Here is a 14,611-nt window from a genome sequence, read left to right on the forward strand (position 1 = left end):
GCCACGTGGCAAAACCACGTCGTTCCAAAAAGAGCCACGTTGGCGATCCGCGTGGGCGCGATCGGACGGCCCAGATCAAGCGTGCGATCGGACGGTCCAGATTTAAACGCACGGACGGCCCAGATTAAAACAAAATGGACGGTTGAGATCAAAAGGCAAGGGGTTATAAATAGAACCCCCACCAGACCACAAACCCTAGCCGTCTGCCGCTCGCCGGAGAAGACGAACCAGAAGCCGCCCGCCGCCACACCGGAGGAACTTCCGACCACCGATCGAGGTAAATTTTGTACCCCCGACTCGTTTTTCCACGCTGATTCCTCCTGTGGCCAAATAGGAGCCAAAATCCCGGCCAAACGGCCGGAATGCACGGCCGAAGCCCAGCAGCGCCGCCGCGCCCTTCTCAGTTTTTGCCTCCGATGAGGCCCTTCCCGGCCTCTGTTTGATGCAATTTTTATATCACCGTGATCACCACTCTTTTCTCTACAGGTTGACCGGAGCCGAATCACCAAAACACGAACCTCGCCGGAGAACCGCCGCACCCGAGAGCGCCGCCGTCGGTAAGCTCCGTTTTTCCGTGATTTTTTGGCCCCCCGAGGGCCCTAGGGTTATTTTCTCGCAGGGACCGATGCGAGTGTGGCCGAATTCAGCCGGAAACGGCCGAAAACAGCCAACCCGAGGCGAATCGCCACCGCCAGCGACGGTGCCGTCGCTGGAGCACGGCGGAGCCGCCGTGCCAGAGTTGCGATTAGGGCCGAAAGGGGCCCTGGGCCTAATTTGGGATTTTTTTGGAACACGTGCAGGTACCAGTAGTGCGTTTCAGTTCCCCGAGAAAAATTCAGGGAAAATTAGGGACAGCCTGCAAGCGCACTGTGAAGCCATGTAAGGACCCCTCACCTTATTTCCTATCACGGTTTTAAAGTTCAATAAATGATAAAACGGTATTTCATGAATCAACGAATGTGTGAAATTACTTAAGGTCGCTAATGGAGCCCAAGTCTAGTGTATTTGTCGGTTAACTGTTATTTGGCCTGTTTTACAGTTTTAAATGTAGCATGAGGTTCGATGTTTTCATTTTATAGTTTCGTGTGCATGTTTTACTATTTTATTGATTATAGATTAAATGACCGGGATATTGATGCTGTATGTTGTCTGTTTAGCATAAATTACTGTTTGCTTGCTTGTATGTGGGTTAATGATGCTGACTGAGGAAAAAGAGAATGAAAAATTATGTAAATGGATAATGGTATAATGTGGTCAGCCTGACTAGATATCCTGGGAGATGGTGGACGAACCGGGTCCGTAGGGAACCCTACCGGGATTGTGGTCTCCCATTCCGGACGGGGTATGGAGATCTTATGTGTTTTGGCGCCCATACCGGACGGGGTATGGGGACGGCCCGTTTCACCCTCATACCGGACGGGGTAATGAGGTCTATGTTTTGGCACCCATACCGGACGGGGTATGGGGACGGCCCGTTTCACCCTCATACCGGACGGGGTAATGAGGTCAATGGTTTGGCGCCCATACCGGACGGGGTATGGGGACGACCCTGGAATTCGATTTCAAGTGTTAAGGATTAACGGGTAGCGGGACCCCTATGGATCCCCATGGATACTAGTGGGCTGGTGAATTAGGAAAATATGTTGTGTAACGATTGAATTACGAAAAGTGTGATAGGTATTATGTTATACAGTTCATATACATGTTTCCATGATGATGATGATGATGTTATTGCTTTCGTATATTGTTTTATGAATTTCACCGAGGTAAGTAAATGGTAAAGGTTTATTATTTCATAAAAGGATTTGTTGTAAATTATGCTCCATTGGTCTTTTTGTGTTTTCTACCCACCTTTACCTCCGTGACGGTGAGATATCGTGATGTCTTTACTGGGCTAGTGTAGCTCATTCCTTATTTAATCATTTCAGATCAAGAGGACATCGTTCCCGAGCCGATTCCGCAGGAGGACGACGAAGGGGGCGCCTAAAGACTCCATAGTCACATTCGTAGTTTTTACTTTCAAGTTTCTCCTTTAAGTAGTTTAATCTTTTATATTTTGTGAGCACGTTTCGGTTTCAGTGTAAGGGATGTTATTCAAATTTTGACCTCGCTTCCGCATTTGATATTTTTGAATATAAATTCCATTTTAAATTTCCGGGGCTGCTACAATTTATCAATTTACATATTTTTTCTATTTTTTTCGGTCTCAATTATCCAATAAACATAAACACGTAAACCAGTAATGAACACCAAATAAGACAACAACGGGTTCCCAATAATTCAAACCATAATAAACGAAACCGTGATTCATGCATTCAAAACCATAAAATAAATAGATCAGAGACCATAATGCATTTAAAACTATAAAATAACTAAAACAGCAACTGACCGAAAATATATCAGACTCGGGCTCCATTAGTAACCTTAATTAATTATACATATCTATTAATTCACTAAATGCCGTTTTATTATTTATTGAGCTTTAATACCGTGATAGGAAATAGGGTGAGAAATCCTTACTTGTTTCGGGGTCTGAAATCGGCTCTACAATGCGCCTACGAGCTGTCCCTAAATTCCCAGAATTTTCTATGGGAAACTGAAATGCACCACCGGTACCTGCATGTGTCCCAAAAAATTCCAAATCAGACCCAGGGCCCCTTTTCGACCAATATCAGAATTCCGGCACGTTGGCTCCGTTGTGCTCCGGCGACGGCAACGCCATCCCGTGGCTGCAATCCGCCTTGGATTGGCCGTTTTCGGCCGTTTTTTGCTGGATTCGGCCAAACTTGCATTGGTTCCTGCGATAAAACAACCCTAGGGCCCTCGGTGGGCCAAAAAATCATGAAAAATTGAGACTTACCGGCGGCGAAGCTCTCGGGTGTGGCGAATTCTCCGGCGCAAGTCGTGATTTGATGTTTTACTCTAAACAACCTGTAGAGAAAAGGACGGTGATCACAGTGGAGTAAAAATTGCATCGAACAGGAACTGGGAAGGGCCTCATCGGAGGCAAAAATTGAGGGAAGTCGCAGCGGCACCGCTGGACTTCGACTGTGTTTTCCGGCCGATTGGCCGGTGGTTTGGCTCCGATTTGGCCATAGGCGGATTCAGCATCAAAAAATTAGCCAAGGGGAGAAAATTTACCTCGTTTGGCGGTCGAAAAACCCTCTGGTGAGGCGGCGGGTAGCGGCGGTCGGCTCCTCTGGTGACTGGTTCTTCTTCTCCAGCGAGGGTGCTGGTGGCTAGGGTTTGGGATCGGGTGTGGGTGAGGTTATTTATAACATTCCCCTTTTAATCTTAGCCGTCCATCACGATTTAATCTAAACCGTCCGATCGCGATTAAAATAGAAATAAATCTGGGCCGTTCATCGCGATGCGATCTGGGTCGTCCTTACGTAATTCAATATGGACCATCCGCACGCGTGAGATCTGGGTCGTCCGTGAGCGTGAGATTTGGGTCGTCCGCACGCGTGAGATCTAGACCGTTCGATCGCGTGCACGCGGATCGCCCACGTGGCTCCGTCCCGCGTGGCCTCCCGCGTTAGCTTCTTTGTCATGCGGCGTGTTCTGGTTGGTCGGGCTACTGACTGGGCTGCTGACGTGGCACAACTTTTCTAAATTATGTTTTGACCCCTGGTTTTCGATTTTCTTTTCAAAAACACCTCCATAATCCAAATTTTCACTCCTTTTTTCCAAAATCAATCTCAATTAAATCCCAAAAATAATTTTACCCTATTTTATCATTATTATTATTTTTATTTTTATTAAATTAAATTAAATTAAATTAAAACCTTATAAATTAAATATTGAAAAATTAAACTAAAATTCTAATATAAATTAAAAAATAAAAATAATAAAATTTGGGTGTTACAACTCTCCTCCCCTTAAAGAAATTTGGTCCTCCAAATTTGTCTCTTACTCTTGGTCGTACAAATGGGGATACTGGGCTCTAAAATCTGATTCTAGCTCCAAGGTAGCCTCCCTTGGCATGTGGTTCTGCCACACGACATTTACAAATGATATTTTCCGGTTGCAGAGTATCCTACTCTTTCGGTCCGTGATACCGACTGGTACTTCTTCATAAGATAAGTCCTCTTGAAGTGGAAGCGGTTCATAAGCCAAGACGTGAGAGGGGTCCGGGTTGTACTTACGTAGCATGGATACGTGGAACACATTGTGGACTTTGGAGAGCTCTGGAGGCAGTGCTAGTCTGTAGGCAGCAGTACCAATCCTGTCTAAAATTTCAAAAGGTCCAATAAATCGGGGGTTCAATTTTTCCCTCCTGCCGAACCTACTAATTCCCTTGAAATGAGTGACCTTAAGGAACACCCGGTCGTCTTTCTCAAACGTTAAATCTCTCCTTCAGGTGTCCGCATAACTCTTTTACCTGCTCTGAGTCGTCTGAATGTTCTTTCTAATTTTAAATATTTTAGACGCGGTCTCCTCTACCAACTCCGAGCCGAACAATCTTCTATCACCCACTTTTTCCCAACAAATTGGTGATCTACACGGGCGCCCATATAACGCCTCATATGGAGCCATACTAATGCTTGCTTGGTAGCTGTTGTTGTAGGCAAACTCTATCAGGGACACATGCTCGGAGCATATCCTCAAGTGTACGAATTGTCCTTTCTAATTGTCCATCAGTCTAAGGATGGAAGGCAGTACTGAGAGACAGCTTTGTTCCCATGGCTTGCTGAAAGCTACTCCAAAACTGAGAAGTAAACCTGGGGTCCCTGTCGGATACCACTGTCACTGGAACTCCGTGCAATCTGACTATTTCCCGGATATACATTCTTGCCAACTTGTCCAAGGGGTCAATCATCCTGATGGCCAAGAAGTGGAAAGATTTGGTAAGCCGGTCAACGATTACTCAGATGGTGTCATGTCCTAAACATGCCTTGGGTAATCCCGTTACGAAGTCCATGGTGATGTGTTCCCACTTCCACTCCGGAATCGGTAAGGGTTGAAGTAGCCCACCTGGGCGCTGATGCTCTGCCTTAACCTGCTGACATACCAAGCATTTGGATACAAAGTCGGCTATGTCTCTCTTCATCCCATTCCACCAAAATCGGAGTCGCATGCTTTGGTACATTTTGGTGCTTTCGGGATGCATGGCAAACTTCGAGCTATGGGACTCTATCATGATGTCTCTCTTTAACTCACTGTCGTCTGGGACACACACCCTGTCTTGGAAACGGAGAAACCCATCGGTAGAGATTCAGAATTCTGAGCTCACTCCCTGTTCTGTATCATTCTTGCGGGCTACCAGGGCGGGGTCGACTGACTGGGCTTCCCTTATTCTCTGGATTAACTCAGGCTGGACTGTCAGATGGCCCAAACATGTGAGCCTCCTCAGGTCCTGAAGTCGAACCTGTTGTGTGGCCCCAATTTGCCTGCATTCTGAAACCATCAAATGGGCTAAGATACCTGCACTTTTCCTACTGAGAGCGTCTACTACCACGTTGCCCTTTTTCGGATGGTATAAGATATCACAATCATAGTCTTTAAGGTATTCCATCCACCTTCTCTGACGCATGTTGAGATCCTTCTGAGTGAATATGTGTTTCAAGCTCTTATGATAGGCATAGATCTGAAAGATATCTCCGTATAAGTAGTGGTGCCAGGTTTTCAAGGCATGTATGATTGCGGCAAGCTCCAAGTCATGGGTGGGATAATTCTTCTCATGATTCTTTAACTGTCTGGATCCATATGCTATGACCTTTCCATGCTGCATTAGGACACAACCCAGGCCTAGATAGGAGGCATCATTATAAATTATATATCCCCCCCGATCCACTCGATAAAGCCAGTATGGGTGCAGTAGTTAGCCGCTTCTTTAATTCTGAAAAACTTCTTTCCCAGTCCTCATTCCACTCAAATTTGGCATTCTTCTTTATGAGTCGGGTTAAAGGAGCTGCTAGGCTTGAGAATCCTTCAACAAACCTGCAGTAATAACCTGCCATCCCCAGGAAACTCTGGATTTCCTTAACTGATGTCAACTTCTCCCAGCCAAGTACCGCTTCAACCTTTTCGGGATTCACGATACTCCTTCCTTTGATATGATGTGTCCTAGGAAGGCGGTCTGCTCAAGCTAGAATCCACACTTACTCAACTTTGCATATAACTTCTTGTTTCTGAGGACCTGCAAAACTTGGGCAAGATGGTGAGCATGTTCTTCTCTGCTTTTTGAGTAGACTAAGATGTCATCGATGAACACGATAACAAATTAATCCAAGAACTCTCTGAAGACTCTGTTCATCAGATCCATAAAGATTGTCGGGGCATTGGTTAGCCCAAATGGCATTACTAGGAACTCATAGTGTCCGTACCTGGTTCGAAAGGCTGTCTTGGGAATGTCTTTTGTTCTTATCTTCACCTGATGGTAACCTGATTACAGGTCTATTTTAGAGAAGACCTGTGCACCCTGCAGCTGATCGAAGAGGTCATCAATTCTGGGAAGGGGATATTTGTTCTTGATCGTAACCTTGTTCAATCCTCTGTAATCAATACACAGTCTCAACGTTCCATCTTCCTTTCTTGCAAAAGTGACTCCGGCACCCCAAGGGGACACACTGTGTCTAATAAAACTACTGTCTTACAATTCAGTGATCTATTTTCTCAGCTCTTCCATCTTAATGTAGCTCATACAATAAGGAGCAACCGAAATGGGCTCGGTGTCTGGCTGTAAGTCTGTAGTGAACTTGACTTCCCTGTCCACTGGCAGTCCGGGTAGTTCGTCCGGAAATACATCTAAAAAGTCTCGGACTACCGGGATCTCTTGGATACAAATTTTTTTCTTGGGCTTGCCTAGTTAGAGAAAATAGCAAGATTAAGGTACTAAAAATTTAAGAAAACTTACCATCAAGGAAAAAGTATTAAATGATTTTATTAATTTGTAAATGGCTCCTCATTGGGAGGATTAAATACAACCTTCTTGTTAAAGCAATCTATGGTGGCGTGATGTGCCGCTAACCAATCCATTCCTAAGATTACATCAAAATCCCCCGTGTCTAACCCTATCAGGTCTACACTCAGTTTCCTATTTGCTATCTCCACGGTACAAACCCTATAGATAACTTCTCCTAATAGTGTTTCACCCCCAGCAGTAGACACAAACAACAAGGAATCAAGTTTATCAGGTGATGCATTAAGTTTGAAAGCAAAAACATGTGAAACAAATGAATGCGATACACCAGTGTCAAATAAAACATGAGCAATATGGTCACAGATAGTGTACATACTCTGTACCACGTTTGGGTCAGCGTCGGCATCTTGCTGGGTAAGGTTGTAAACCCTGCCCTGAAAAGGAGGTCTTCCTTGGTTCTGGTTCCTCAGGCACTCTCTCGCATAGTGCTAGGCACTACTGCTTATGCGATAGGTGTTGTTGAGGTGGTAGCATGGTCAGTCCCCGTGATCCCTACCACAGTGCTGGCAGATCTTTCTACGTGCTGCCCCTAGAGCCTAAGGAGGGGCCTAGATCACTGGTCTGGGCCTCTTATTTGGTTCTGCGAGGTGGAGCTGAGGGTCGGTGACTCCCTACTGACTGAGGACGGGTGTTGAAACTCCTCTCCACAATCTGTGCCTTTGCTAGAACGGTTGAGTATGTCTTAAGCTCCAGTACCAATAAGTGTTGCTTGATCTCTGGGCGGAGGCCCCACTGGAATCTCCTGGCCTTCCTGCCCTCATCCATCAATGTCTCCAGGGAGTATCGGCCCAGCTCTAGGAACTTATGAGCATATTCCGATACCGTCATGTTTCCTTGGACCAGCTGAACAAACTCCATCTCTTTCAGGTGTCGAATGTGCTCAGGGAGATACTCCGTATGGAAGACCGCTAAGAACTGCTCCTAAGTGGCTGGTGTAGGCAGGGTGGTCTGCTTGAGCTCCCACCAACGACCTGCTTCCCCTACCAGCATGTAGGAAGCAAGGGCAGCTCTCTACTCAGGAACCACTCCCAAGGTCTTGAAGGCTCTCTCAGTCTCCGCCAACCAGTACTGGGCATCTTCGAAAGAGGATCCTCCTGCAAAAGTGGAAGGGTTCAGCCTCCTGTACCTCTCTATGTAGCCTAGGTCGATCAAGGAATGAGCTGAGTCCCGTGGAAGAGGGACTGGGCCTGGCTGGGGATAGACTGGGGGGCCCTGTGGTGGCATCTGCTAAAATGGTGGGGGCACTGGATTGTACTATGGTGGTGCCAGGCAGTACTGTGGCTGGGGCACCAGTTCATACTGCGGCGGTGGTGCCAGGTGGTACTGTGTTGGAGTAGACTCGTGCCGGGGTGGCTCGGGATCCGCTTGCTGTAGTGGTGGCTCAACCCGTGGTAGTGGGGGAGGTTCGAGTAACTCCCTTCTCTCCTCTCGACCTTGTTGAGCGGCCATGATCCTTTCCAGCATCTCAAATATTCTAGCCACATCTTCCCGAGGCGAATCATCCTGGGCTGCTCGATTTAGTGAGGGTCTTCCTCTCCTCATTTCTTTGCACCTGTATTTCACAGGGAAGAGTTGAGTAACGATTTATCGGTGGGTATTTCTCTAAGTATTATTGTGTAAGGGATGAGTCCGAGGAACGCGGCTCTGATACCAACTGTAACGGCCCCGGAAATTTAAATGAAGATGTATGTATTAAAAATTTTAAATGCGGAAGCGAAATAAAAATTCTGATTAGTATCCCTTACACAATAACCATAAACGTATTCAACGCATGAAAGAATAAGCTAATTAAAAGAAATACTCGAAATAAAAAGTATAAATAGAACTATAAAATCTTTAGGCGTCTAACTCGCCGTCTTCTTGTGGAACGGGCTCGGGAACCACGTCTTCTTGATCTGAAATGATTAAGTAAGGAATGAGCTACACTAGCCCAGTAAAGACATCACACTATCTCACTGCCACATAAGTAAAAGTTGGTAAAAAACAAAAACGACCAATGGAGCATAATTTATAACAAACTCATTTATTAATGATAAAAACCTTTACTGTCCACTTACCTCGGTGAGATTCGTAAAAATAACATATGAAAACAATAACATTATAACCATCATAAAATCATATACACTTTGTAACATAACACATGTTATACTTTTGCACTTCAATAATCAGATAACAAATTTTCTCTTTTACCAGCCTACTAGTATCCATGGGGATCCATAGGGGGTTCCCGCTACACGTGAACCATTAATATTAATAACCTGATTCCAGGGCCGTCCCCATACCCCGTCCGGTATGGGCGCCAAAATCACAAATCTCAATATCCCGTCCGGTATGAGGGTGAAACGGGCCATCCCCATATTCCGTCCGGTACAGGCGCCAAAATATATAAAGTCTCCATACCCCATCCGATATGAGAGACCACGTTCCTAGTAGGGTTCCCTACGGATCCGGTCCGTCCACCATCTCCGAGGATATCTAGTCAGGCTGTCCACGTTATCCATTTATCAATTTACATACCTTTTCTATTTTTTTCGATCTCAATTATCCAATCAAATATAAACATGTAAACCAGTAATGAACACCAAATAAGACAACAATGGGTTCCCAATAATTCAAACCATAATAAATGAAACCGTGATTCATGCATTCAAAACTATAAAATAAATAGATCAAAGACCATAATGCATTTAAAACTGTAAAATAACTAAAACAGCAACTGATCGAAAATGTATCAGACTCGGGCTCCATTAGCAACCTTAATTAATTATACATATCTATTAATTCACTAAATGCCATTTTATTATTTATTGAGCTTTAATACCGTGATAGAAAATAGAGTGAGAAATCTTTACTTGTTTCGGGGTCTGAAATTGGCTCTACAATGCGCCCACGGACTGTCCCTAAATTCTCTGAATTTTTCCTGGGAAACTGAAACGCACTACTGGTACCTGCACGTATCCCAAAAAAACCCCAAATCAGACCTAGGGCCCCTTTTTGGCCAATATCAAAATTCTGGCACGGTGGCTCCGTCGTGCTCCGGCAACGGCACTGTCGCCCACGGCGGCAATCCACCTCGGGTTAGCCGTTTTCGGCTGAATTCAGCCAAATTTGCATTGGTTCCTGTGATAAAACAGCCCTAGGGCCCTCGGTGGGCCAAAAAATCACGAAAAATCGAGACTTACCGGTGGCAAAGCTCTCGGGTGCGGCGGCTTCTCCGGCGCGAGTCATGATTTGATGTTTTACTCCGAACAACCTGTAGAGAAAAAGACGGTGATCACAGTTGTGTAAAAATTACATCGAACGGGAACCGGGAAGGGCCTCATCGGAGGCAAAAACCGAAGGAAGCCGCGGTCGTGCCGCTGGACTTCGGTGGTGTTTTCCGACCGATTGGCCGGTGGTTTGGCTCCGATTTGGCCATAGGCAGATTCAGCATCAAAAAACAAGCCAAGGGGAGAAAATTTACCTCGTTTTGCGGTCGAAAAACCCTCCGGTGCGGCGGCGGGTGGCGGCGGCCGACTCCTCCAGTGACTGGTTCTTCTTCTCCGGCGAGGGTACTGGCGGCTAGGGTTTGGGGTCGGGTGTGGGTGAGGTTATTTATAACCTTCTCCTTTTAATCTCAGTCGTCCATCACGATTTAATCTGAACCGTCCGATCGTAATTAAAATGAGAATAAATCTGGACCGTCCATCGCGATGCGATCTGGGCTGTCCGTGCGTGATTCAATCTGGGCCGTCCGAAAGTGTGAGATCTGGGCCGTCCGCGCGCGTGAGATCTGGATCGTTCGATCACGTGCACGCGGATCGCCCACGTGGCTCCATCCCACGTGGCCTCCAGCATCAGCTTCCTTGCCACGCGGCGTGTTCTGGTTAGCTGGGGCTGCTGACTTGGCTGCTGACGTGGCACAACTTTCCTAAATTGTGTTTTGACCTCCGGTTTCTGATTTTCTTTTCAAAAACACCCCCAAAATCCAAATTTTCACCCCTTTTTCCCAAAATCAATTTCAATTAAATCCCAAAAATAATTTTACCCTATTTTATCATTATTATTATTTTTATTTTTATTAAATTAATTTAAATTAAATTAAAATCTTATAAATTAAATATTAAAAAATTAAACTAAAATTCTAATATAAATTAAAATAAATTAAAAAATAAAAATAATAAAATTTGGATGTTACAATATCAAATGTCAGATAATTTATAGATAAATAAAATAATGTAAAATGGTGTCGTGTAACTTTATGCAAGAAGAATATATTTATTTCTTGAAAAGCAATTATACTAACTGGTGGACTGTAAATACTATATAGTAGTTTAGTTTAAGGTGTTGATTATCTGGAATCAAATTATTTATATCAAAAAATTTTAGGCCTTATTATTTTGGACAAAAATAATAACCAATTAAACTGATTCGAGTTAAATTTAGCTAATATTTTAATTATTTTTTAATTAAAAATAACTAATTAAATTAATAAAAATTAAATATAAATAAATTCGTAAATCTTAATTTTTTATTAAATACATCATTAATAAATTTTATAAAATAAATAATAATAATATTCAACATCGATAATAGCAAGCAACATGTGACAAGCGGGAAACGACAGGCGATAGGTAATGGACAATTTGTGGTGGTTAGCAAAGGACGAGCATCGAGCAATGGCAAAGTGTAACTAGTAGTGGCTGGCTAATGGAATATGACGGCCAACTGGCAATGATCCACGACCGACTGGCTATAAAGGATGACCAACTGACGAAGGGCAATGTCTGACTGGTGGAGGACGATAGCCAGTGACTAGTTGATGGTAGAGGGTGGCGACCAGTAGTCAGTTGGTGACTAAGGGTGGTGGCTAGCAGATGGCCGTGACACCAATTGGACAAAGTGGAATGAATGAGAGTATCTAATTTTTTCTTACTTAATCAATGGTAATTTATGAACAAAAATATAAAGTTTAAACCATTTTTTTTAAAAAAATAGTATTTTTAACTTAAATCTATCATAATCATATTTTAGTTTTGATTTTTACTACTATAAAATTAGTTACAAAGCATTTTCGAAATGCATAAACTACAGCCAAAGGGCAACAAGAACCCTATGAATAATTATATAAAAAAAAAAAAGATTTTTTTGTATTTTCTAAAAAATAATAATATACACAAAGATATTTATAGATTATAAACCAGATGTAAACCAGATGAGATCAATAAAGAATTTTGTTCCTCATATTTCATATTAAATATCAAACTAAAATTTATTTGGCTCAAACTAAATTAGTCTAGATTGAAGTAGATTAATTTTTTTAATTATCTTTTTTACTAGACATAAGTAATAAAATTTAAAGACAATAATATTGTAAATAATAATCATTTATGAAATCTATCATAAATGAAAGTAATAAAAGAAATAATAATTTATTTATTATAAATTCATAATTAATGATTTTTAAACTCATATTTTTTAAACTTTCATTTTCATATCAATTTTGTAGTTCGGATTTTGATTATATTCAATATTAAAAGATAATTTTATTAAATTATAATAACAATTTTGTAATAAATCACTTACTTATCTAATAACACTATTTAAGAATATATTTGAAATGAAATATTCTTTACATTTAATAAGAGTCAAACTTTGATATATATTTGGAAGACAATTATCCTAATCTTTACCAACGACAGAGATAAAGATAACTCATTATACAAGAATTTCCCAAAAACAAATGTGACAAATTTAAGAAAAATAAAAAATAAAAATTACTGGTGAATCTGCAACATAAAAAATGACTTTTATGCGTTTGCCGGGAGTCGAACCCGGGTCTATTGCTTGGAAGGCAATTATCCTAACCGTTGGACTACAAACGCGCGGATGGTTATGGTTGCGTTAAACAAAAAATTGCGAGGACAATGGGACGACGAGTTTTGAATTATCCGAATTGGGTTGAAATTTTATGGTCCAACTGAATATTGGACTAACGTTTATTCAGCCCAAATTGGACTGACCCAACCGAGTAAGATCATTTTTAAAAAAATTATTTTTTTATTAAAAAATTAATAAAATCAACAAAAATTAAAAACAAATTCTTAAAATAATAATTATTCATTTCATAAATAACTAAATTAATAAAATAAACAATATAGTAATTTTTTTAATCTTGAATTAGTTATAAACACCCTCCAATATATGCTTCCAATCATAAGTATATCATAGGAAAAGAATGTGATCAATTTGTACTTAGGAACATAAAAAGTCAAATTTCAAAAAAAAAAAGTGAAAATTATTTGAGATACATGCGACTAGCTTAGAGAGACTCTCTTCATAACTATATATACAAAGAATATCATTTTTATCGCATTTGTTTGGACTAATTTTTTAAATTATATTTTTAATTGAAAAATTATTAATAAAATCCACAATTTTTTTAAAAAAAATAAATTTATAAATCATAATTATTTATCAAATTTATATTAATAAAATTAATGAAACGAATAATAATTTATTCAATATTAACATTTTTTTAATATTCTTTCACAATATTTTAATCTGTTCACTTCAGACTTCATTATAAATATTTTTAAATACGTGTGTGCTTAATCATTTTAATGTTAAAAAAAAATTGTTTGTAAATTATAATGACAAACTTTTTTTATTAGTCCAATCGAAAGCATTTTTATAGCATGATTTATATAGATGTTTCATAATTTAAAATTAAACTAAATCAAGCTAAAAATAAAAATAAAAACAGAAATAATATAGCATAAAAGTTTTAATTAAAAATTTTAAATAAAAGTCAATAAAAATTAGAACTAGCAATAAAGTCATACATATAAAGAATTCCTTTTATTCATCATTATTAAATATATTACATAATTGTTTCTATCTTTTGTATATTTATTATACTTTTTATTTTATATTAACTATATCAAATCAAAACTAAACTCGAATTGATCCAATCAAACTACAATTAGATTAGAAGAGACTAAATTTTTCAGTCTTAATCTTTTTAAATCGAAAACTAGACTGAAAATAATATAATCTTCAATTTGAACCAAATAATCTGTGATAATTTAAAAATATTTCTGAGTTAATTTCTTATATTTAATATATTTAACTTAGTTTTGCATGTGTTTGAAAATATATAATTAGGTTAAGGACATAGTGTAAAGTCAAACAGAAAAATAATGGATAATGATGAAGGAGGTGGAATAAGCATGAAGAGGCATGAGAAATGTGAGAATATTCTAAATGAAGTGGTATAATGAAAAGTGATAACTATTCAACAAAATGACATAACAAAAATGACAACTTTTACATAAAGTGAGGTGTGAAAAGTATTAACCTTTTAGATATAATGACATGTAAAAATGTCTTTTAGATAAAACATAATATGAAAAGTGGTAACTTTTTAAATGAAGTGTCACGTTAAAAAGCTTTTTAAGTAAAACGACATATGAATAATGGTAACCTTTTAAGTGGAGTGACATGATAAAATGTGACAACTTTTAGATGAAATAGTAAGACGAAATGATGACAACTTTTCTCTCGTGATTCCCCACTCCTATATATAGGGAATATAAGAAGGGAGGAAAAGACATTCCGAATAAGAGAAAAATAGTAAGTAGCATAGAGGTAAATGAAGAAGAGGGAGTACGAAGTACGTGATATTTGAGAGTATTTTAAGGTTGT

At 40.3% G+C, this 14,611-nt stretch overlaps 1 non-coding gene across 1 annotated transcript; it reads right to left on the reverse strand.

Moving 5' to 3' along the window:
• Window positions 1-12,717: 12,717 nt before the first annotated feature.
• Window positions 12,718-12,789, reverse strand: TRNAG-UCC (transfer RNA glycine (anticodon UCC)). Its single transcript has one exon. It is a non-coding gene; the product is annotated as a tRNA-Gly (tRNA).
• Window positions 12,790-14,611: the final 1,822 nt, after the last annotated feature.

Source organism: Carica papaya, chromosome 7 (assembly GCF_054855325.1).
Source record: "Carica papaya isolate Zhongbai chromosome 7, ASM5485532v1, whole genome shotgun sequence".
NCBI classification, from domain to species: Eukaryota; Viridiplantae; Streptophyta; class Magnoliopsida; order Brassicales; family Caricaceae; genus Carica; species Carica papaya.